Below are 27,126 nucleotides of genomic sequence, written 5' to 3' on the forward strand. Positions count from 1 at the left end.
TTACCTCATATCATGCGTTCCGGCCCCAAAACCCGGACCACACCACAAAAGGAGGGGGTGTATCCATATTCATAAAGGATACCCACACCTCCTGGTGGCAATGCACGAAGCTTCAGAAACCATCCAGGTGCAACTAACCATAGGCAAAACTGCTCTACAAATTGTAGCATGCTACAGGCCACCCTCTCAAAACCCCACACAGCCTTCCTGAAGACACTGGAGGGTATAAATGTATCTCCAAACACCATCATATTGGGTGACTTCAACTACCCATATATAGACTGGGAACATTACTCAAGCCCTAACTTTCTAGCCCAACGGTTCCTGGAGTTCTTAAATTCAAATGCCATGGAACAGCTAGTCACTGTTCCCATGAGAGGAGAAAATATAGTAGATCTCATTATCACAAACATGGGGACAAAATGCTCCACACTGGAAGTATATCCCTCATTGGTGAGATCTGATCATAAACTAATCTCACTGGAAATCCACATCCGCCCCACCCCAAACAAAAAAGACCATAGTGAAGAACTTCTCTAAAGCAAACTTCACACTACTCAAGACTGGTGTGGTATCCTTCAAGGCCCCTGAACCAGTGTAAACCACAACTCAAGCTGCGGAAGCCCTTACAAATGCCTTCTATGAACACCTCCAGGACTGCATGGATCAGGCAATCCCAAATAAAACCAAGACTCTTTCCACAAAGGGCAAACGTCCAGTCTGGTGGACCCCAGCCATTAACAAACTTTACAATAAGAGGAGAAAGCTATTACATGATGGAACAAAATCCATAAAAGGGAAGTCACCCCTGATCATTATTAGTAAAAAAAATACGAGCACTCATCAAATCAGCTAAGGCCAATTTTGAGAGAAAAATTGCCATGGATTCAAAGGACAATCATAAGGCCTTTTTCAGCTATGTTAGGAACCTGGGTGGAAACTCCCAGATATGCTCAGAATTAGTCCAAAATTATACAAAAATCACTGAACCCACAGACATTGCCAACATACTGGCAGACAGGTTCAGTGCAAACTTCACCACCCCCCCCCAAAGGAGAGATAACTATCCCAGCAGAGTGTAGCCTCCCAGACATCTCAAATGCGCAGGTGAAAGCTGCCCTCTCTAAAGCTAAAAACACAGCATCAATGGGACCGGATGGTGTCCCCGGCTACACGAGCTAAATGAGGAATTAAACCCGCACATAAGGCGGCTGTTTAATCTCAGCCTTACCACAGGATACGTGCCCAAGGAGTGGCGTACGGCAACTGTGGTCCCACTCCACAAAGGCGGTGCCTCTATGGACCCTGGTAATTACCGCCCCATAAGCTTAACAAGTCTAGTCTGCAAAGCTATGGAGAGGATCATAATGGAGCTCATAAACAAAGATATAGGGGACTTGCAGACATTGGACCCGACCCAGTTTGGCTTCGTCAAGGGCAGATCATGCCTTTTGAACTTGGTCGGCTTCTTCGAAACAGTCACCAAGGCCATTGATGAGGGAAAGGCAGTCCATACAGCCTACCTTGATCTTGCAAAGGCCTTCGACACAATACCCCACTTCGGGTATTGTAGAAAAACTTACCAGCTTAAATGTAAACCCATATGTCACAAGATGGGTTGCAAACTGGCTTAAGGACAGAACCCACATGGTTAGAGTTGCTGGCACTATGTCAGACTCCAAGCTGGTCACAAGCGGTGTCCCACAGGGCTCGGTCCTTGGCCCCCTATTGTTCGGCATCTACTTCTCAGAAGTACAGGCCAACATGGGAGGACTTTGGCTGACAAAGTTTGCAGAGGACTGCAAACTGGGCACCATAGTGGAAAGTGCATCGGACACGGATATCCTTCAGAAGGGACTCACGGAAGCAGATAGCTGGTGCCAGAGCCATGGCCTGAAGTTAAACGCCAAAAAATGTATAGTCATACCCTTCGGGAAAAACAAGGTAACCCCAAGCTACCATATAGGTGGCAATCCAGTAAGCACAGAAGAGGTTATCAGGGACCTGGGGACCCAGGTTGACAGTGGCCTTTCATTTGACACTCACGTTGCTAAAGTGGTTGCCCACCTGATCATGAAGGGATTCAAATCCAGATCTAGTGAGGTCATTGTTCCCCTGTACTCTTCACTTATCAGACCAATGATAGAGTACAATGCCCCATTAGGGATGTATCGCACCCGACATCTGCAGCAATTGGAGAGACCCCAAAAGTTCCTCACCAAAAGGATAAAGGGACTCCAAAATCTGTCATATGCTGCCAGATTGAAGAAACTCCAGCTCTATTCAGTTGCATACCGTCTGCTCAGAGGTGACGTGCCTGACATACAAGGCCATGTCCAACCCGGAATTAATGGACATGCTCCACCTCAAAAAATCCAAATCCACCAAAACCACTAGAGCAAGCGACTTAAACCTTAGCACGGATATAAATAGGACGTGCTGGAGGGATAGATTTATCACTCAGAGACTCCCTATGCTGTGGAATAAAATCCCGGTCCATGTGAGGCAGAGCACCTCGCTGGCTCTGTTCAAGAGAAATCTTGACCTGTGGATGGGAGATCGTAGGTTTCTCCCGGGAATCATCTGTGTCACTGCTGGACAGAGGCACAACAAACTAATGGGCACAGTATTGTTTCATATAAGGGGTGGCGTAAGCCACAAAAATTTGGGCTAGGCTTATAAATGCCTTAGGGCAGATAGCCTAGTATAAACCTATGAACCTATGAACCTAAACCTAAATGTGAACCCCAAATTTGATATATATAGGTGGTGGTTTATTGATTTCCTCTCTCCATCAGAGACAAAGAAGCCAAACTGGGGTGAATTTCTGATTACCCATCCATTGGTCCAAGTTGAGCTTAAAAAGGGATAGGGAGGAACTCTGCTTCACTTGGATGGGGAGCTGTTACAGAGAATGGGAATTTTCAGGGAGGCATATCTGTCTTTCCAATATGTCTTAGTTATGTCACAAGCAAAAGTTAGGTATTTTATTCTAGTAGTCTGATGCTGTTTGTTTTGCGGATGTGCAAAAGGTTTATCAAAACAGGGTCCAGGGATGCCCTCTATGTCAGGCAAAGATCACCAACCAGAAGTCTGTATGATACCAAGTATGGCAACTTAGCTAGGGCTTTGAGGTGATCAGTGTAGGACATTGTAAGAAACCTTTGTGGGCATTTCAGTTGCTGCATATGTCTGGTCATGTGTAATGCAAAGGGGGCATTATACTCTATGATGGGTCTGATGAGGGCCATGTACAGTAGTATGATGACCTCTCTGGATCTAGATGTCATGCTCTTGGTTATAACTTGAGCAACACAGAAGGATTTTCTTACTACCTTGAACACTTATTGGACAAAGGCTGGGTTACAATCTACATGAGTTCCCAGATCCATGACTAGTAACTCAATTTTTAAGGATGTTTTATTGATGACGTAGTTACCCAGGGTGGTAGCCTCTAGTGGGCATATTCACTATTTGGTCAAATATGTTTGTATTTACTAAGTCCAGGAACCTCTCTGTCTGTAGATTTAAGCCTTTGAAGGATTCCCAGTCCATAGAAGGGTAATTAAAGTATCTCATGAGTCATCTGTTAAGTTGGATGGTAAGTGTCTCCAGTATGCCCAAGTATGCATTGTGAACTTCTTGGGTCATGGAGGGTGACCTACAGCTGACTAGGATATGGCACAGCATTTTCTCTATGGTGATCTGTACATGGAAGAACTCCAGCACATCATCCTGTTTGACCACCCCAGAGGTATGCTTGTTATTGATATATATTGAGACACCTCCTCCTTTAGTCCTTGTCTGTGCAGCTACTGGTCTAAAAGTGTGGAAAGCAATGAAACCTTGTACTCTCTGCAGTTTTAATCCATGTCTTGGCAACTGCAAATATGTCTACATTCTCAAGTGTGAGGAAGGCTTGGAAGGAGTGTAATTTTTTGTTTAGACTCCTGGCATTTAGCAGTAACACCTTAATGTTCAGTTGAGTTGATTTTGCTATGTTGGTAGGTTTGCCAATTTGGCATTGCTTAAAAAAGGTATTATATGAGGTGGATAAAGTTTTGGCCATTATTCAAAAGCCTAGAGGGGAGAGATGAAGACCATCCTTAGCAGAGCAACATGGTCTGTTAACCATGTCCTCTCAAGCTGACAAATATTAGATCCCCTTAAAATGACACTGGAAAGACAGCCAGCTGTTGAACTCAATTATTTTTTTTTGCTTATATTGTGGCATCATGCTCAGTGATGGTAATATGCTGTTCAATGCTAGACTCATACCAGCCTGAGGCACATAGTCTGAACCAAATTTAACATAATATAACAAGACCACTGATCCATCTATCTCCTTAGCTGAATAAACTGCTGGAAACTTCAACAAGGTGTCTTTATTCCTCCCACGAGGAGGGTATCAGAAAGAGAGTTTCCTAAATCTGCTAGCTAAAGTGATTTTTATCTGGACTAATCTTTTATACTCTTTCTTGTTAGTCCTGTCACCCTCCAGGTCACGGATGGGATACCAGACTTTACTTGAACCCTCTGGATTACCTATGTACATATTTTGGATATAATTAAACTAGAAATCAGTTATTGGATGGATAAATGCTCTTCTAGAGGTATTGCATCTTCCAGTTTAACACTGAAAACATACTGACTGCATTATCAAGTATAATGTTTCAAGAGTAGTGTATAACATTTAGAGACAAATCTAGAATGGATTTACATCTATATAGTTATGAAGAAGAGCTACTAGATAGGATAATGTAAAAAAGATAACACCAAGTTATCCAAATGCCTCTTCTAAAATGTAAACATCCTTTAAAGAATGTGATACTATGCTTCTAGAGACAATATCCACATATGTTATAAACAATTATTGGGAATCATAAAAATCCCAACCACTCACAAAAATTGCCTTCCACAGGTAGGTCAGTTTACTGAAATAGGCAGGTCAGAGACATTGTTGCCTGTAGTGAGAAAACCTGGCTCTTTACCATGTCTCTAAATCACATGTCTTTTACCATTAACTGCTGTCAGACCTACAAGAGCAGTGGTGTTTACACTTACAGTCCATGCATCCTGTTGGAATACTACCCCTACACACACACACACACACACACACACACACACACACACACACACACACACACACACACACACACACACACACAAATATTCAGACATTAATGCATGCACACGCACACACACACACACACACACACACACACACACACACACACACACACACACACACACACGCATACACTCATGACTCCTTTCCTGTACCTGCAGACATGCACACACACTTACCCAGACACGCACATACTAACACACCCACCATCTCACATCTTTTTTACAGAATTTAACCAGACTGTGACTTCTTCCACTTAAGTCAATGAGTGACAACTGTTTTTTGATATGGTTAACTTTTTCTGGTGCCCGTTGTAATTTTTGCAGGTGAGTGATTCTCTGAAACATTTGGCTATGTAAATCAGAAGGTGCAGGCATTTCTAGGGGAAAACACATGATTAATTATAATTCACTGCTCCCCTGGATTGCCTCATTAACATGCACCAAGGCCAGTATGAAACCTAAGTGGTTTGGTGGTCTATGAATTGGAAAGGGCTACTGTGAGATGGTAGCTATTGGTGGAAAGGCTTCCTGCCCATGGTTTCTGAATTCCACTGAATATGTCATGTTTTTGACAAGAGACTTTAAACTCTCAGTATTGTATTTGATATTCCTTTATGCCCATTTTTTCTGTGCAGGCATATCTTCTGTTATGACCATCAGACCATGATAGTGTTCTCACAAGTATAACATTTCAGAAAGATAAAATATATAATGCACCAATTAACATAAATTTAAACTAGACAGTATGATATGACCATTGCTTAAATAAAGGACATGTAGAATAAGTTGGTAAATCACTGTTAGGCTGTTTTACAAAAAGATACATTCCTTCAGAAACAAACCAGACTAGTGGGGAAATGTATTCAAGAACTTAACCATTTGCTTGTTATATGGCTGTTAGCCATATTAATTTTAAGCACGGATGTTGTTAATTCTATCACTATGGTAGGAAGATACTAATGTCCTCCCAAATGACAGTGAATTTAATCTAGTAGTAGCAAATTATCATTGGGGATATAATGTGTTAGAATCATGCTCACGAGGAGGTCCTTTGCTTCACACTAGTGTTGGGAAACACCATCCCTATTTAATGTATAAAATTTGTAAACTACTGTGCATTTATAAATTTTGTGAAATAAACTCTGTCTCACCAATGGTATTCATAGCTTAGTATATTTATGATGTGTAGCCTCACAACAGCAGACTCAGTTTGGAGGCAGTATTTTTTACCTGTTACACATAGCAAATATTAGTTTTATGGGGTACACTCGACTTATTAATATTTAACCACATCTAAATTCTACATCAGTATGTCTCTAGATTGTTGGGTCTTAGAGGTCTGATAGAGAACTAATATAATTTCTGTTTCAGTACCTGAATAAATAATACATTTGCCTTTGGTGCTGGAAGATTAGAAGGCTGTGGATTATATTCCCAAACCAGGTACTTGGATTAATTTTCTAGTACTAACACTGTAGTGCAGCCTAATGGCTGCTTCACTGTGAATGTACTGTCATTTGGATGAGATGTTAAACTGAAGTCCCAGCTGCCTGAGTTATTGGTAGCGCAGGTGAATGTGAAAGATCCCATGCCACTTATCGAAAAAAAACAAAGTAGGAGTTCCGTTCATAGGTTCATAGGTAGGTACTAGGCTATCTGCCCGAGGGCATTTATAAGCCTAGCCAGAGTGTGTCAGCTTTCGCTTCCCCATTGATTGATTAACTGAGCCTCTGTCAAGAAGAGCCAATTAAGTGATCCCAGGGGTGTATTTTCTGTTACCCATCCACTTGTCAAGGTTTATCCTGAAGAGTGTTAGTGAGGGGCTCTGCCTAATGTAGTTAGGAATTTTGTTCCAAAGCATGGGGAGTTTCCGTGACAGGAATCTATCCCTCCAGCATGTTCTATTTATTGTTGTGGCAAGGTTTAGCTCACTAGAGCGAGTGGCTCGCAGTGACTTGGATTTTTTTAGGTGGACCGTGTCCATCAATTCTGAGTTGGACATGGCTATGTAAGTCAGGCAGAGATCACCTCTGAGTAAGCGATATGCCACTGAGTACAGCTGGAGTTTTTCCAGTTGGGCTGCATAGGACATATGTTTGAGACCAGTAATCCTCTTGGTGAGGTACTTTTGTGGTCTTTCCAGCTGTTGGAAGTATCTTGTGAGGTACATCCCAAATGGGGCATTGTACTTTATGATGGGTCTGATGAGTGATGAGTAGAGGGGCACTATAACCTCATTATTTCTAGATGTGAATCCTTTAGTAATTAGATGGGCTACATAGAAGGATTTCCTAACTAATTTGGCAATATGATTGTAAAGGAGAGATTACTATCTACCTGGGTCCCCAGATCTCTTATTACCTCTTCTGTATTAAGAGGGCTGCCACTGTGGTAATTCATGGGTGTTTTGTTTTTCCTAAACGGGATGACTATGCATTTTTTGGCATTTAGCTTGAGACCATGACTTTGACATCAGGTGTCCGTCTCAGTAAGGCCCTTTTGGAGAATGTCGGTGAGTCAATTATGGCTCCCAGTTTGCAGTCATCGGCAAACTTGGTTAGCCATAGTCCTCCTGTGTTTGCCTGTACTTCTGAGAAGTATATGCTGAACAGTAGGGGTCCCAGGACTGAGCCTTGTGGGACACCACTTGTGGCTGGTTTAGAGTCGGACCTGGAGCCCGCTATTCTTACCATGTGAGTTCTGTCTTTACGCCAGTCGGCAACCCATCTCGTGACGTAGGGATTTATGTTCAGGCTGGTGAATTTTTCTATAATTCCAGAGTGGGGAATGGTGTCAAAAGCCTTGGCGAGGTCAAGGTAGGCTGTGTGAACTACCTTCCCCTCATCTAAGGCCTTGGTGACTGTCTTGAAGAAGTCAACTAGGTTTAGTAGGCATGATCTGCCCTTAACAAAGCCGAACTGGGTTGAGTCAAGTGTTTGGAGGTTCCCAATGTCTTTGTTAATGAGTTCCATGATGATGCGCTCCATAGCCTTGTAGACCAGTCTAGTCAGGCTTATGGGGTGATAGTTACCAGGGTCAGTTGTGGCCCTTCCTTTGTGGAGCGGAATAACAGTTGCTGTGCAACATTCTATGGGCACATAGCCTGTGGAGAGGCTGAGGTTGAACAGTGTGTTTAGGTGGGGGATTAGTTTGTTCTGTAGTTCGTGCAAGACACAGCTTGGGACACCATCTGGCCCCATTGACGCTGTGCTTTTGGCTTTTGAAAGGGCTGTTTTCACCTGTGCGTCTGTGATTTCCGGGACACTACACTTTTCTGGTGTTGTTATTATATTAACACTTTTCCATCTTTCATTTTTTCACGCATTCATTGTATTTCCACTTTATATGTCTTTATAAACTATTTTGCATATTCATTGTCCTAAATATATTCAATATCTATTTTAAGCTTCTACCCTTGGCTACTAAAACCATATCATCTGCATAAGTTAACATTAATGATATCTTTATTCCTTCCTTAACTTTCCATCTACCATCCTCTAACCCCGATCTACATGTTTGTATAACCACATTTATTACCATCACAAACAACCACATGCTCCATAGACAACCCTGCTTTACCCACATTCCCTGTCTTATCTTTTTATTCAACCAACACAGGCACACAAGAATGTTCAGAAACTGTTTTCACTCTCTTTTTTTCTCCTACCGCATATTCTTTTAAAATGTTCAACATATTCCCCGGGATCAATGCTATCAAATGAATTAGCTACATCAGATGCTATTATTTTTCCATCTCTTTGCCCTTATCTATACACTCAACCAGGGCCAGATCGCACACAAGGCAACCTAGGCAGCTGCTGGGGGTTCCACCCATGCAAAAAAGTAAATAAATAACAATAATAAATAAATAAATAAATAAATAAATAAATAAATAATAAATGATTCCACTCCTACAATTAAGTAAAAAAGAACTTCCTGCTGTTCAGTGTCCAGTCTGCATACAATTAATTAAAAACTTCCTGTTCAACGTTTTTTCATTGGCATGCATGCAACAGCTCCTTTCATTGACTGTTGGTATGCATGCATGCAGTAGACTAGGAAAATGCAATGTGATTTAACTCCATATGAATGACAGATCAAAGGTGAATTTCTTTCAAGCACTGTTGGTATTTATTCCACTGTATAGAACAATTGAATTATGGAGCAAACCTTTTCTATTTTACTCAGAATGATGATGCACAGTAACAGAAACACTTAACAGGTATTCAGCTCAGAAGAGGAGTTTGATTCAAAGGTGTGTGTGTGTGGGTGGGGGGGGGGGGGGCAGTGACTAGCTCATAGTCTCAAACCCTGTATCTTAGCTACAGGAATAACAGCAGTAATCCCCATACTAACCTCAAAAGGTGTTGTTCTGTTAACTTAAAAAAAACATACATAGGAAAGAAGAAATGACAGTGTAATAGTGTTTTAAGTTAAGCACTTTTGTCTTCTTTAAATATTAAAACTTCATCAGAACAACTTCATTGTCAAACAAAGTTTCTTAAATAACCTCCTCTTAAATCCCATGACAGTCGTAACATGATGTCAGTTCTTGTTATAAACACTTCTTTGATGTTAAAAATATATAAAATCATACCAGAAATGAAACTTAACTAACTTAATTTTGCAAATCTACTTCGTAGAAATCATTCCTTTAATTTTTTTAAAAAGGAAGTTTTTAGAGGAGGTTATTTAAGATTTGTTTGATAATGAAATTGTTCTGATGAAGTCTTAGCATTTAATTAGAGAAGACAAAAACGCTTAACTTCAGCACTATTACATTGCTGTTTCTTCTTTTCTACAATTTTTTTTTTGTTTTTTTGTTTTAAATCTTACATCTGTGTGTTTGCTGCCCCTTCAAATTTTGTTCTTTTAACTTTATAGGTTGTTGTTGTTGTGTCTTTTGGCTTTTCCCAGTTAGTGGTCGCCACAGCGGAACTCTGGTGCGCTAATGATTGGCAGTAGATTTTTACGTGCCAAGTTGCCGGCCCTGACGCACAACCTTCAACAAAGGTACGCCCATTCACGCATATCTCCACACAGAAGACGCTTTCGCTGAGAATCGAACAGGACAACATCTTACTGTGAGTCAACGCTACCGCAGCACCACCACCATTAATACTAGGTTAATTGCCCTCAAGAGCTGTTTTAAGCCTAGCTAATTACTTAAGGTCAGAGTCAAACCTTGCACTTGGTTCCTATGGCTTACAGTGCCAAACCCACAGATTAAGTGAGTTGAAGTACTTTGCTCTTATCTGTCTCCAGTTTTGCAAAACATTTCTGATTTTGCTTCATATTTAAGCCCTATCCTTGAGCAAGTCACTTTGTAATAAACAGGAGCATCATCATGTGAGCCACGTTTGCAGGTTCATAGGTCTGTACTAGGCTAATGGCCCTGGAGCCTTTACAAGCCTAGCCCATAGCATTACCCTGGCATGTTCTTTGGATGGGATCCTTGTCAGGGCCGGCCTTAGGCATAGGCGAACTAGGCGACCGCCTAGGGCGCCATAAAGCCGGCATCATAAAGGGCGCAATTTCGTTAACTTAACTTCTCTTTTCATCTGTAGTTGCGCCCGCCCTTTGTAGCATTGCGCCCTCCCCCACATCCCTGACTACTGCTCCAATCCATCCACAGTTTATAATACAACGCAGCCCATACCCGCCTCTCATTCCTTTTTTCGTTGACGATAGAGGGGCAGCCATTGGCTGTCGTTACTTCCTGTGTTCCTGATCTGTGGACTGGACGACATCGGTGTGGATTATCGGCGGACTGGTTCCCTCTACACCACGTGGGCTACCAACTGCGCTTTCCGGATTTTTTGTGCTGTAGTTCTGACTCTTCTGAGGTACTTTTTTAATGCATAATGACATGGGTGCACTCGGGTACAAAAAAGAAAACAAAACTATTAATATTTTTCATTATTTTTCTTAAGTTCTGAGTTACTTGGTCATCCTTTTCCTATGCTGTAAGTTAATTATTTTTGTGTATTTGTTGAGTAAGTAGTATTGCCTCATGCATTAACCCAACGAGTTCCATCCGCTTTACATTAAAAAAATAACAACACCAACAGCACCCAAGAAAAGAGATTGTTATTCTGCAGTACCTCTTATGGGGATATTTTAAGAGCAGCAGGCTCAGAACAGACGGTGGGTCTAGATGTATAAAACAGAAAGTTAAGAACACGAACTGACATGAAATTCATGATAGGTCACGAATGTAGCTCCTGGATCTGATTTTCTCGGTCTCCATTTGCAACCAGCACGTTTAATTTGTAACATCTATTTATCAGACTCTTGCGTTCCGAACGGTCCTGAAAACAGGCACCTCACTTGTGTATTGTTGGCAATGTTTGGGTAAATGTGGCACTTCTGTTTTTGAAACCTTCAGTGGCAGGGCACTACCATGCTGGCTTATCAACTATTACGTAGTTCGCAGCTCGAATTCGGCATCCAGGCATCCAAATCCACAGCAAAACATTATCGTTCGCAATTTCTCGATTGCTGTCTGTTTATGAATGCTTTTTTTCACTCTTTACATGGCGGATTAATTTAAAACAATTTTGAAATAGCCCCAGCAAGTGGTGTTTGCATTTTGTATTACAGATTATTGTGATCTGGTTCTCATGCATTCCTTTATTCTAGATATTTTATGTATTTTTGTCTACTGTTTCTTTCTATGAGGGCTCATGGCGCACCATAAATTATAAGCAAAACGGGCAGCAATTTTCCTTTAGTACGTACTACTACATATAACAACAATAATTGTATTAGACCATTCTAATATACGTTAGCAGAATGTTCACATTTTTGCCTCATATTTTTGGTCTTTTGCTCATAAAATGTGTGGTTTTGTAGCAAATCACTGGGATGTTGTCAAGATTTAAGCCACTAAACAATGGCACGCATTTGTGTTTCAGACTTCACATCCCTTAGGAAATGTCTGCTAACACAAGCCCTATTACTCCAGCAATTTTATAATAGCAATATTTAAAATATGTCCTTATTTTGGGGCCTTCCTCCTCCCATTTTGTCGGGCTTTGTCCAGATTTCTTGCACTAAGAGGTTAAGAGGTAGACATTCTAATTGCATGAGCGACTCATATAACACTAATAAAAGCCTCGGTGCAGGCGTGAAAACAGAGGCCATGGTAAAGTTATTGCAGTATTTAATGTCAAACATTGATTAAATGTTGGGAATTGCTCTTGCTCTTGCAGTGGGATTGCCACTTGTTCATGTGTTCAAAGTAAGGTATTTTACCGATATGTGAGACTTTGCAGAACAAACCAAACTCTCATCAGTCCCAACTTGGTCTCCACGAAAGCGAAGGAAAAAATAGCCAAGACTCAGAGTTGTTCTATTGGTTTGTATCATATTTATTTATATAATTATAATTTTCGTCGGCTTTATTTTTGTCTGCTTTGTTTACTGGGCTAATGCACTTATTACAAGTGACCATATTCAGGCTCACAGACCAGGTGTTGTAAACCACAATAAGTTCTTTGATTACATTGCCATCTTCAATAAAACAATTATTATGACTTCATTCACTGATTCTGGTAATATCCCAATATTTGTAATACTTGGTGTGAACTCGAAATATTTTCTCTTTCTAAAATAGCAAGGTATTTACCATTTGCCACGTTCGTTTTCCGGCATAGATGCCCAAAGCATGACTGTCTTGTGAAAAGGATGGTAGCCCTACTAACCTACCACCATAGACATGCACATTATTTAGGGTTGTCACCTTTTCAAATACCCAACATACCCACAGCCAGTACAAAGGACAGAACTTCACTTTTTTTGCTTAAATAAAAACTTATTCTTATAGCATTTTAATTGCTTATTCTGTTTCTTATAACATTTAGGTATTTCAGATACAGAATAATTGTTGTATGCAACTATTACATACAGTATAGGTAATATGCTTGTCCTAAAATCTCAGGACATTTGCCATTTTTTCAATTTCTTTGCAGGACACAACTGCCCAAAGAGGGACTGTCCCTCGCAAAGTGGGACAGGTGGTAACACTAACATTATTTTAGTATAACTTAACATTTGTTTCAGAAAAAAATAAGTTATCAAGCATCAGCGCTGAGCTTTTACGCTGTCGTTTTTTGTTTGGTTTATATATCAGTAACATTAATCTATATTACAGCTTTCTAAATGCACCATTCTTCATTGTGCCAACAGTAGTTAGCTTTTTGCGTCACCAGATTAGTTGCTACCTCATTCTTCCCTTGGTGATTTGTGCCTCTTTTTTTGTCCATTTTTCATCAAATTGTGTTTTTTGGCAAACTATTGGTAAATCATTAAAGACTGAAATTAGGAAATGCTAGACATTTGAGTTTCAGAATTCATATCCTTTGGAAAATTCATGTTAATGTAAAACCTGTTACTTTATCAGCTTTCTAAGTTTGTAACAGCAATATTTAAACATTGCCCTATTTTTGGGGGCCTTTGTCCCTCTTTTTACGGCTTTCTCAAGATTTCTTGCTCTAAGACATTTGGCCAGTGTATGAATGTTGGAGAAAATGTTTGATGGAAAGAAATGCTAAGTTTTCCTTTCCTATCTGTTACAATTGCAGCAGTTGCATAATGATGTAGAAACTTCTAAAAAGGCAGTGGTCTACAAATACCTGTTGTGCAGTGGGCTTTTGGTTTCAGGAAGTCATTGCCATTCTTTTTATTGCTAGTTTTGGTCTAGAAATAAATGTTATATAGTGGGCTGTTTCATGAGGTCATCACCATTCCTTTCATTGCTAGTTTTAAATTACTCATTCTATGCTGTGAAGTCAGTTTATAAATCATGTGCAATGAAACAGCTTTCTTTCTGATGCAATGACGCATATTAGCAAGAATAGTGTTTATGTACTTTGGTAACTGCTTATGTCATACAAATGAAAACTAAGCATGATAGACATTATTAGTTATGCATTATAATGAAGTGCCACAGTCTGTCTCTGGAATAATCAAATAAGTAGGTCTGGAGTGGTAATGGCATGCGTGCACCACACGTGTATTTTTTATGCCCAACTGATTTAAACCTATTAAATAATAGCCCATTGTTATAACATGTAACATTTTCTATTGTGTTACCTTCCATTATATTACTGTTGTATCAGTTTGTACCATTGATGTCATAGTCTATGTGACAATTATATTGTACTTTGGTAGCAATTTTAGCTGTTTTATATTTGTCTATAGTGTGATATTCCTTGCTGTTAAAATAGCTTTCCATTTTAGTTTTAATTTTGTGTTGTGTGATAACTGAGAACTGTAATCATATGTTTGCCATTTCCTACTCCGTGTGGCTTAACTGGGCACTCATTTATATTATGCAAGAATAGCCATGTGACGATTTTGGTTCTATTTTAAGAATAGGGAGCTGGCTCCCTGGTTTTAGATTGTAGTTGAATATAGCTTGCCTCCACATATATAGTTTTGGGGGCAAAGGAACTGAAGTTGAATTATTTATTAACATTATGTATACTTAACAAGCACTGGAGGCACTAAGTCAGTTTTTAAATTTTGTAAATCTGATTGCATGGCTTAAACCAGTATAGCTGTTACATTTCATTGTGTTGCATGATACAGTACTTGGGCCAGTGTGGTAGTTAAGAATTGTCCTTCCAGTGGCACAAGTTAAAAGGTAATCTTATGTCAAATTGTAACTGAGATACATGATAAATAGGGCTGAGTCCTAAGTATAAAGAAATATATTTTAATCACACTGATCAGCTTAGATGGACTTTAGTATGCTGCAAGGAAGTGTTCCACCTTTGCCACTTTGTTCCACATTGACAGGTACAGTTGACAGCTATGGAGGGTTTTGTCTCTTATTCTTAGGAAAGCAATTTCCATGGATTGCCTTTCTGCTGGAATACCATTGTATTGATTATTGAAGTGGTGTTCCAAACTAACCAGATATGCTGCTAAGTTTGGTAGAGGTGATGGACAGCTATCAGCATATGTAAAAGGTGAGCATACATATCCAAACTCTAAAAAACTGTTGTGCTCATCCATTAGTAAACCTTTTTGCTGTTCCTTATTCTCTCTGACAGAGAAGATTGCTGTCGATCTCGTGCATTGTAACACTATGTTTATGCTACATATTTCATTATGGTCAGTCAGTGCCCAGTGTCTGTTGTACATGCTGGTCAGTGATATGCTGGTGTGTAAGGCTTGCTCCCTTTGTTACACTATGACAAAGCATTCACTGATTTTTTAAGCCATTAAAAAAATTTAAAGAAATGACTGGAGTGGCTTTTGTGGGAGTGACCTACCTGTGGGCGTGGTTCAAATAGGGGTGTTCCTTGAGAATGGCATGGGTGGGGCTTAAGGGGCACCAGAGCACTACTTTGCCTAGGGCGCCATTTCAGCTAAGGCTGGCCCTGATCCTTGTTTCCTTAATGTTTACAGTGTTTTTGTCATTTAGCTGCAAATAAATTGGACGGCATGAAGTCTATGAGTTTAGTGTTAATATTTTATATTAACTATGAGCAAAATTTTAATTTAGCTTACTTTTTACAGGCATACATGTGTGAAATGCATTGTGTTTTTGGCTACAACAGTTTGTCTAGCACTTAAATGAGTGAGGCTATGTGCAGTTAAACAGCTGCTTCTTTTATCACATGCTTTAATTTCAACAGCCTTCATTTGTCTTCCATGTGACTCTGCCAATTTACTTCACCACTTGTATTCTCAGGCTGTTAGCAAATTAGGTATACATGTGATTTTTTAATTCTCACACCCTTCACATAGTCACTAATTAGTACTTCTCTATACCCTGTTTGAGTTTGAATCCCAGCATGTCTCTTGTAGTCTAATAGATTGCCAGATGCATTTTTACTAAATATGAGTTTAAAGGGAAGATAAATTAATTGTTTCTCATGCTAAGTCTGTTTTCAAAGTGAGAGTGTTTTGTTTTGCTTAGAAAATGGCTGTCAGTGTTTTCTGTAAAATTTGAAATTAAAATTTGAAATGTAAACCAAATCTCTGTGATAATTGCAAAAATAAAGAAGAAAATACTATGTACACTGATAGGTTTGAACAGTGCGTATGGTAATTTAAAAAATATACACCACATAATGGGATAGTGATATGGCTGGAGAGGGAATGATTCATTCCTCTGCAAAAGGCCCCATTACTTCACGATTCTGCTATATTTACTCTAGAAGTATTTGCTGCAACAATATAGCATTGATAACCATTCAAGTAGACAAGACCTGTAAGTAATGTCAGAGGGTATAGCTATTCTTAATGAAAGAAAAAAACACAGGGAGGTCAAAACAGAGTTGTAGATGTTCTGCAAGCATGTAACCCTCCTCCCAAAAAAAAAAAAATATATGCTATATGCTGTAATATTTGACTTGTGGGTTACTGAACAAAAGCTGCTCCACCATTTATATTTTCTGTAATTGTTTTGCTTTATTTATTGCACTAAACAATGAATTAATTTAATAATAGACCTGGATTATGTCATATAGTATAAACATGTTGCATTTACTAATCTATTTTTGAAGTGCCTTCTTAACAGCCTTCAGCAACTGCATAGTGGTTGATATTTTTTGTTCATATAGTCTACATTATTTGGAGTGAAGATCAAAACCATTTGACTTCAGCATCCATTATGTAATCATTGTTGTATATTACTGTGTCAGAGTCTTCTCTAAAGATCAGATTATACAGGATTTCTGCATCTAGTTAAAAACTGTTACTCTGGCAGCTAGTGCAAAGGACTAAAGCTCTGATGTGTCAATCTGCTCTCTGTGGCAAGGGTGCCTGGTTTGAATATTTCCACCTTCATTTACCTACTATGTAACATTGAGCAAATTGCTGAACCAAACAGTTGGAGCAATTAAGAATTTGGGCTAGGCTCCTTAATGGTCTCCAGGACTACATGCCTAATAACTATGAACCTATTGCCATTGTTTGAAATCTATTCAGCTTCTGCACAGCTGATCTAATTCAGGAAATGTTATGACAATATTGCCAGCACATCATTTTTAATGTAATGCAGGCAAGTTATTTTTCCAGGGAGCAGAAACTAAATTTGTAAATGAAGCACTGAAATGCAAAGTCATTGGTCAGCACCATCCTCTGCATTAGTAGTAGTTCTGTTTAATATGGAACTATTTAGATGACTTATTTATGCAGAGGTTGTGCATATTGGCTTAACATGTGTCATCAGGTGGTTAATATTTATTATGCTGTCATAAATACTCCTCTGTTTAAACAGTGCTGCATGTGGCTGGATCTTATGGTATGTTGCAAGGGATCTTTATATAGCTTCACGTAATTAATCCAACGCTGGAAATATATAACATGTAATTTATTTTTTCATAACAATAAGGGGTGTACACAGTCAACAAAGTGGCTATAACTGCTGGTGGGATCCTCTCTGTGGATGAAAGTACCTTATGCTGTTATCACCTGATCATTTTAAACAATCCTGAGTTTGCAGGACTAATGTGCATGTATGTGAATTAAGTTGGAATATTTTGACTACTGTTTCTGTAAAGCAAATTTGAAATATGTGACTTTTGTCACTATCATTGTTAATCTTTTTGACAAAAACTTCTAAGAAAGATAGTCAACAATGTAGTTATCGTTGCTGGGTTTGGGGGTATCTTTTGGTTAAAATATCTGACCCTGCTGAGCTGACAGTTAAAAAGTAATTTATCTATATTTGCAAGACTAGTGTGCAATTATGTAAAAAACTGTAATAGTTTAGTGAATCCATTTTATCGCAATCAGATGTCTACAGAGCGAATAAAGTGGATATAATTGTTGAATATAAATGTTGGTGGATTATATTGATAAGCATTTTGAGTCATCTTTTATGGTTGAAATGTTCTGAAATGGGCATGTTTGTAATTATTGGCTCATACATTTTGTTTCACTAGTTAGTGGAAAACATGTTCAAAACTACAAATGTAAAATGCACTCAAACAAGTATTTCTGTTTTATACAAGAAATATAACTTAAAACTATCAGGAAGATGAATCAAAGAATACATGCATTTATGCATGGTCCTAAAAATATGTGCAAGGGCTCATGGTTTGAAAACAACCTGAGGCCTAAGGTACACTTAATCCACCATTAGCCAGATGTATTTTCAATGAATGTGAACTTCAAAGGAAGAGATGTTTACTGGTGTTCATACTAAGCCCATTTTCCATGTGAGCCTGTTTTGTTCAGCAAATAACCATCAGTGCTTGAGCTATAATATTTGAAACAAAGGTTTTAAATTAAATCCAAATCTCCATAATCACTGTAAAAGTAAAGAAGAAAATAGCATGCACTCTGAGAGGTTTGACAAGTGTTTGTGGAAACTGAGGAGAGACAGCCAAGTAATTGGGCACTGGAATGGCTGCTTAGGGTGTTGTTCCATTACCCTGCTCACAGCCCCATTTCACCATGATCCAACTCTGCATTCAACCATCATTAGATTTTTACACTTTTCCCTTTATCTCACATACCCCTTCACCCAGTTCTTCTTTTATGGCAGCCATCATTCTTTTCTTATAACTGTCATAAATATTTCACAGTCAGTATTTCCCAACGTGATTAGTCTCCATTTTTTCTTCCCTCTCATCTTTTTTCCATTCTACTTGTATACCTTCCTTACTTCCTTTGTTCATTCTTTCATTCATTCATTCGTTCACTATTTCCATAAAACTTCCTTTCTGTTATCTGACATTTATTTATAAAAACACCCCAATCTGTTTGCTGTGGAGTCTTCTTTACCTTCCCTTATACCACCTTCTGATTCTTTCCTCTTCGATCTTTTTCTGTTTCTCCCTCCTTATTTTCCATTTACCCTCTCTTACATTCTTTTTCTTATGCATACTCTGCACGTGCATTTCAATTATTTCCATTATTTCCATGTGCTTATATTTTAACTGCCCCTTTTCATCTTTCAGTACATTCATTTTTCTCTCATTAAATTACCTAAAATGGGAAAAACTTATTTCCTTTCTTTCAAATATTTTGCTTAATTAGCATTCTTTCTATTTCTTCCTTATTATATTTATGTAATTTATTTTCTTCTTCAAGATGCGCCTCTTCTCTACTACTCTTACACAAATGTATTTTTCCTTTTCATCTGTCATATTTCCTTCTTTTATTTTTTTCTTTCTCTATGTTTAAGTATATTTTAAAACTTTTGGGGGCGTGGCTAGCATGAGCCTTGAGTAGCAGCACTTTCTCTCAGCTCTGCCTTATCACATCTTTTATGACAGGAATTTTTGAAAATAACTATCTAAATAGCAACTGTTTTTACTTATTTGGACTCTCCTTACAGTTTATTTGGATAGCATCTCATTAATTTTTAAATTTTATTACTTTTTCCTGTCAAAATTCACAAGACAAGCTTTTGGTACCTGACTTCAGTATGAGCTTCACAAACTCTTCTCACCAGGACACATTATTAAAAAAGGAGCTACAATCTCTATTATCCACTATCCAAGAGCTATCCACTAAAATAGACAGAATGGACCTGAAATTGGATAATTTTAAAGAAAAATGTTCACAACAAATGGAGACTTTACAGCAAGACTTAAAACAGCCGAAAGAGCAAATTACTGGTATAAAAACTTCACTAAATGACATGGACTGTAGAATTCAAGAAAATGAACATAACTTGGAATTTCTTTTAAAACAAAACTCTTTACTTCAGTCAAAGATTGATGACCTAGGGAATAGAAGCCGTAGAAATAACATCAGGATCTTTGGGTTGCCGGAAAATATTAAAGAAAAGAACATGGAGAAATTTTTAGCCTCATGGATACCTGAGATTTTACAACTTCCTGAAGGCCTCTCTTTTGGTATTGAAAGGGCTCACAGATCCCTGGTTCAATCTAAGAACAATAAAAGTAATTCCACAAGGTCAGTGATAGTCACATTTTTATCTTCACAAGATAAAGAAATTGTACTAAAGACTGCATGGTCCAACTCACCTACAAAATTTCAAGATAATATCATACATTTTGACAATGACTATTCTTCCTCTGTGATTGCCAAAAGAAAACTATTTTTGCCACTATTCAAAGAACTAAAGAAAGCTCAAATAAAAACGCATCTGCTTTTTCCAGCCAAGCTAAAGATCTTTCTGCACAATGGTCCTAAAATATTTGATGAACTAGAACCAGCTATCATATTCATCAAATCAAAGAAAATATTGGAAAAGATAGATGAGATTGATTGGGCTACTTCCAGTCACAAAAGATTAGCAGAAAACGGATCCTGGAAAAGATCTAATCCTAAAAAGAAACTCAAAAAAATGACTTGAGTCTGTTCATATTACCCTTGTAGTTTTTATTTGTTCTATTTTTTTATATATAAATAATTCTTGTTTAAGAACCAGAAGTCTAGAGAAATGAAAATGGTTCAACAGGTGAGTGTTTTTTTGCTCTATGTCTGCTATTAATGAATATATACCTTTTTTCTTCTCTCTTAAAGTATTGCTCTATCTTACATATATATAAATAATAATCAGCTTAATACTTTCTCATAAGTTTCTGATCATACAGAATAACTAACCACCTACTTGATAAGTATTGAAAATATCTTGCCCAGTTATTAATAGTTTAATATGTTTTTATTGCTCTTTTTGGATCTAAAAACTAGCATTTATCCTTAAAAATTAATACATTTATAGCTTACATTCATATACATAATGTAGAAGTGGTATATCATGTTCATTTGTTATAATACATAGGTTTAGTTAGATATTTTAGTAAACTAGGGTTTATTGTTGCACTGATTGCCCTGATCTTTCTTTTGGGCTGGTTATCTAGCAATTCTATTGTGAATTACATATATGTTAATAGAAAAAGAATGGTGGTTTGGTAGTTGCTGCAGGGTTCTTTTGGTTAGTGCATACAGTTTTTGCTTTTGTTTGCATATTAACAGGATAAAAATGGTGGATTGATAGATGGTACAGGGTTCTGGTGCTTTGGGAACTGATATGTCGCTAACGCTTGTTGCACGTTTTCTTCTTTGTCTTGTTTGTACGCTTGTGTTCTGTTTCTGCCAATGTGTATATGTTCTTGAGAGTAGCACTATGTTGGTGGCATTGTCTTTGGTGATGTGCTTGGTGAGCCTGGGAAGCTCTTGGCCTTTGCGATTGCATTTCTTGCTTTGTATGTGATGTTGAGATTGTCCCAAGCAGCTCGTGAGCTTAATAAAAGCTGTGTTTGTTGTTAAAGTGCCTTACCATTTCCCACTGGAACTCTAGCAGCTTATTTTAATCCTTGAACTCATCAAATTGTTTTCCGTATCACAGGAATGATTCTCATTGCTATGTGATATCATCAGCGACTCGACAAATTACGGAGGGCCAAACCTTTCGAACACCTCTTTACTCAGCTGGAAAGGGAATGAAAGGAACCAGTCCCCCTACTTATAGCATAACAGCAATATCAACATGAAATGCAGATGCATCTTTGTGTTATACTCAACTTAAAGGTACTGTGCAGATTATATTGATTGCAGTGCTTCTCACAAATAGTTTTACCGTGAATGCCTGTTATAAAGCAATGTTTTGTATGACCTTACACTGTATTATAATATCATTAGGCTCTCTTAGAGAGCTCTTTTTCAACCCTTAGCCAGTTGGTGTTTAGTTACAGGGGAAGAAAAAAATAGAAAAAGCGGGAAAAAGAAAGGGAAGGAAAGGGAAAAGGGGAAGGAGAGAGGGAAAGAAAAAAAGAGAAAAATGTGATTCTTTTTCTGAGCTTCTCTGCTAACTCTCTTTTTTAGATCTTTATTGCCTTCATCATAATGTTTGTTACCCTTTTGCCAGCCTCCTTGTTTTTATGCTTCTTATAGACCCTATTTTCTAACTATGTAATCATTTGTTTTCAGCTAGTTAAATTGGATGGTTTACTGATAGGAGGACTTTTAAGGTTTGGCTCAGTTCAAAAGTTGATAAGATACATTGGCACAGTTAGAACTTTATTGATATAATTGGGAAACGAAAGAAAGAAAAAGGATTAGGGGAAAAGAAAAGAGTTGTTTGTCTTTCGGCTTTTTCCTGGTAAGGGGTCACCACAGGGGAACTCCAGTCCACTAATGATTGGCAGTAGATTTTTATGAAACGCCGAGGTGCCAGCTCAACGCCCAACCTTCAATGAAGGCATGCCCATTTACTCACGCATGTCTTTTGAATGCTACCCAACCGCAGGGAAGACATGCAGACTCCACACAGAAGGCACTCCCAAGCCAAGCCGAGAATCGAACGGGAGAACCTCTTGCTGTGAGGTAACAATGCTACCACTGTACCACCGCAGAAAAGAAAAGAGTAATGAGTAGAAAGAGTGTAAAAAGCAGAAAAGTATACATTTACAAGGGTGACAGCTCAAGAAAGGGTAACATACAAAAATTTACATCTTATATGGGTTGTTGTGCAGTACTGCAAAATAAGTAAGAGTTTATAGATCATAATTTTGATGGTATAAGATATAGTAGAGAGATTCCTACACAGCTTAAACATTTCTTATAAAAATAGTTAAAGAATAATCCCTGTTACCAACTTGATACATAAAGCTGTTATGGTACAAGATGTTCACCACCAACTCCTTTTTTTTTCTCTCTCATCAGAATGTATGTTTAGTTTGTTTTGTTGCAGAAATATAATACATTACTTTCTGTACAAGAAAGATTACAGTACTCCATGATAGGCCTCACAATGTCAGTGTACATCTATACTTTGTTGACGTTTATAGTTTTGTTTAATGAACAGAAATTCAGCCTTGAATGTTTTACAGAAAGGAGAGATAGGACTGTTGTAGAAATTTTATGATTAATGTATAGAGTAGTTCTTTCAGTTGGAATGCTTATAAGGGAACCATTTACTCCTGAGAACAATTTCACTAGAGTTCTCTATTAATATGAGCCCTGACACTATTTTTGATCACTATCCTTACTTGACTTTGAAAGTATTACTACATGCTCACATTTACTGCATGTTTGTTTTTAAGGACAGTATATAATCATAATTAATTGTCATTAGTGCACCTCAGCTGATTTTATTCATCTTGGTTATACAACATAATCTTATTTTAATATATGTTTAATAATCAACTTATTGATTCATTGTAGTACAAATAGTAATACTTCATGTTTTTTTTCATAATTACTTAATATTAACAATTTATTGATTTTATTATTATTCTACTTTAGTCATGTTTATTTCTGTACATAAGAAAGATAAGTTTACTTAAAAGCCATACATTTAAATATATAACAGTTTGCAAATAGGCAGTTCCTGTTTGAAACTTGCTGCTAGCTAGAATGATAATTTGAGTGATAGATGTCACTCAAATTAGGAGTTTATAACTCCAGAAAGGTCTTGGGTGTTTTTTTTTTAATTTTTGCTACAATTTATTGACAATGTTGTTTACTATGTTCACTCTAACTTGCATAGTTGAAAGTTATTTTACTATACCTTTGATTTTACCTCTATATCATTTTTTAAGTATATCAAGCAGTGGTATTCCTTACATTTATCTTTTATGCATAAACAGACAAATGAGTAATAAATGTATAGACAAGATGATTTATCACACACAGAAACTACCTCATGACTTTTTTACATTGTCTTCCTCTCAATGTTAATGGTCTAAACTATACTAATAAGAGAAGATCTTTAAATAAATACCTCAAATTACAAAACTCCCAAATAATATTGCTACAAGAAACCCACTTGATATCAGAAGATATTTTTAAATTGGACTCTAAATCCTTTTCTATTCTAGCCAGTTCAGAACATTCAAAGAAAAAAAGGGGAGTTGCTATATTATTGCATAACAAATTACCTAAACCAAAAATAATAGAATCATATCAAGATAATAAAGGTATGTTAGCATCAGTTATTATAGAATTTAACAACAAAATATTCACTTTTATCAATATATACTGGATTCCTGGCTTTGGACTTAAATCAGCAAAGCAACCCACATAACACATCTTACATTTTTCTAAGGGTAATATCATTTTAGCCAGTGATTTTAGCAAAGACTCTACCTTTATTGGTAAAAGAAAAATCTCGTCAACAGCTTGACTTTTGAAAGAATTTTCTGATTCTCTCCTGCTAAAAGATGTAAATAATTATGCAGACCCCAACTCTATTTTCTACACATTCTGGTCACATAGGCATAATTTATATTCTAGGATAGATAGAGCCTTTATTTCTAATAACTTGGTTGATTCTTTAACTAGTGTAAAGGTAATTACATGTCCCCTTTCTGACCATAACTCCATAACCTTTGATATAAATATCCACTCAACTTCTAATGTACAGATAAAAAGAATCCCAGCATATATCACTAAACTAAATGATTTTAAAGCTTTCTTATCCGAAGAAGTACATAACTTCATAGAACTTAACAAAACTAGTGATACATCCAAAGGCTTTATTTGGGACGCAATGAAATCCTACTTATATGGTAGAATAACTAATTGGTATATAAAAAAAGACTTATATGGGATAAAGAATTAAAAGAAATACAATCTAATCTTGACAAACTGAACCTTGATCTCTTAAAAAATAAAGATGACAAAGATAAAAAAAAGAAATAAATTCTTTAAACAAAGAGTATCTTGAAATATTAAATCATTAAACCATGATTAGCTTAGAGAAATTTAAAGTCATTACATTTTCATCAAATCTTAGATCCATGAATATTCTAGCCAACAAAACTAAAAGATTAAATACATTTAACCATATTAATGACATTTTCTCACCACAGAAGAAGAAAATGGTCTCTGGTTTACATAATATACTAAACAAATTCAGAGAATTTTTTTCATAATCTTAATCCATCTTCCGAATTATTAATATGGACATTCATTAGTAAAAACTCAAAGAAAAAATTAACAGAAGAGCAAGCTGAATTACTTGATAGACAAATTACTCTCAAAGACATTCAACTGCAAATTAATGAACTTAAAACAAAACTCTGGGAAATGATGGCATTATCCCAGAAATTTATAAAATTTTACCTAATAAAGCTCTCACAGTTTTACATGCCGTACAAACTAAAAACTTCATCCCACCATCCTGGAAATATACTTTTATAACCCCTATTCTAAAACAGGACAGAGACCCCACTAAATGTAACTCATATAGACCTATATCCCTACTAAATATAGACTATAAAATATTTATGTCTGTATACGCTAATAGACTCAAACATTTTCTTCCTAATCTAGTCGAGATGGATCAAACAAGTTTCATAATAAATAGAACCTCTTACGACAATATTAAAAGAATATTAACCTTAATTGAATCAGTAAAGATTTTAAAAACAAATTTAACTATAATTAGTATAATTAGTTTAGATATAAATTGCGCCTTCGATACAATTAATTGGGATTATCTCCTCATTCTTTTGGGGGAACTTAATTTTTCGGAAAATTTTGTAAACCTTATTACTCAATTATATAATGGTTGTCATGCATACATCAAAATAGGTCCTAATATCTCTCAATCTATACCAATAGTAAAAGGCACTAAACAAGGTTGCCCTCTGCCCCCCTCATTTATTCACCTTAATCATGGAACCCTGGGCAAACTTGATAAGGGATAACATTAATATAATAGGATATGAACTGGGTTTTAATGAAACATCAAAAATTCAGATGTTTGCAGACAACATTCTGATTACACTGGGTGGCAAAAACCCATCATTGTCAGAACTATTTAACAACATGGAGCTTTTTCAAAGGAACTCAGGCCTTAAATTTAACCACAATAAAGCACAAATTCTTTTAGTTGGTCAAAAGAAAATTTATATACAAGATAATTTTAAGAAATATATAGCACAATCTAAACAAATAACATATTTAGGCATAATTATTACTAACAACATAAAAGATATTATAAAACTGAACTTTAATAAAAGTATTGCAAACATAGATAATTTAATAACTAGATTGTCTAAAATAAAATTATCCATGGATGAGAAATTATCAATTATAAAGATGGTATTACTCCCCAAAATCTTGTATATAATTCAGTCCATCTCTATACCCCCAACACATTTAGTAATCAAAATGTTTAACACGATGATCAAAAAATTCCTTTGGCATCCAATTAAACCTAGAATTGCTCTATCAACCCATATGTATAGCTGGGATAATGGAGGTAGAGCTTTATCCAACCTAGAACTTTATTCAATTTCTTCAGTAATCAAATCACTCAGTTAATTGACAGTAAATATTCAGCAAAATGGAAAGATTTTTTACTTTGTCTATCTCAATCTCCAAAAAACAATGATACTCATATGTTATACTTAATGAATAACACTTTTATTTGGAGACTGAAAGAATATTTTTCTTTCCACTACACCCAAACATTTAAATCTAACTACATAACTCTAATTTTAAGGTCATTTAAAAATTCCATCCTTAGAAATAAAAGATATGAAAGCTGGATATTCCTTACTTTCCCCATCACCTATACACAAGGGATTATGTTTACAGTAGATTATCAGAAAATGTCACTATTTAATCAAAAGAGCCTCATAGCCTGGCATCAATTGATGAACAACCACAAATTAAAATCTCTTATTACTATTATAGAAGAGAATAATTTTGACTCAGTACTATGACTAGACCTACAAGAAGCAAGGAAATACAGCAAGGGTAAACTCGATCTAATCCCTCCTTCAATTAAAACTTCAATTCCTAGTCTGATACAGCTTTTAACTCTCTTAACTCAACAGAACACTTCAACAAAAGTTAGTCTTTCACTCATATATAGAACAATAAAATCAGACTTGGATATATGTACAGATAATTACTGGGAATGTTTTACCACCACTAATAATACCCATCCTTCAGATAAAGATAAATTAAATATTCTTCAATCTGATGGTAAAACAACATCTTCACACAAATGGAAAATTTTCACCTGGAGATTTTTAAATAGATCATTCCTGACACCTCATAATATCAGCAAGATAACTAAAGATAGTGTTTTATGTTGGA

The sequence above is a fragment of the Protopterus annectens genome, chromosome 1.part1 (genome assembly GCF_019279795.1).
Source record: "Protopterus annectens isolate FY-2018-M chromosome 1.part1, PAN1.0, whole genome shotgun sequence".
Classification (NCBI taxonomy): domain Eukaryota; kingdom Metazoa; phylum Chordata; order Ceratodontiformes; family Protopteridae; genus Protopterus; species Protopterus annectens.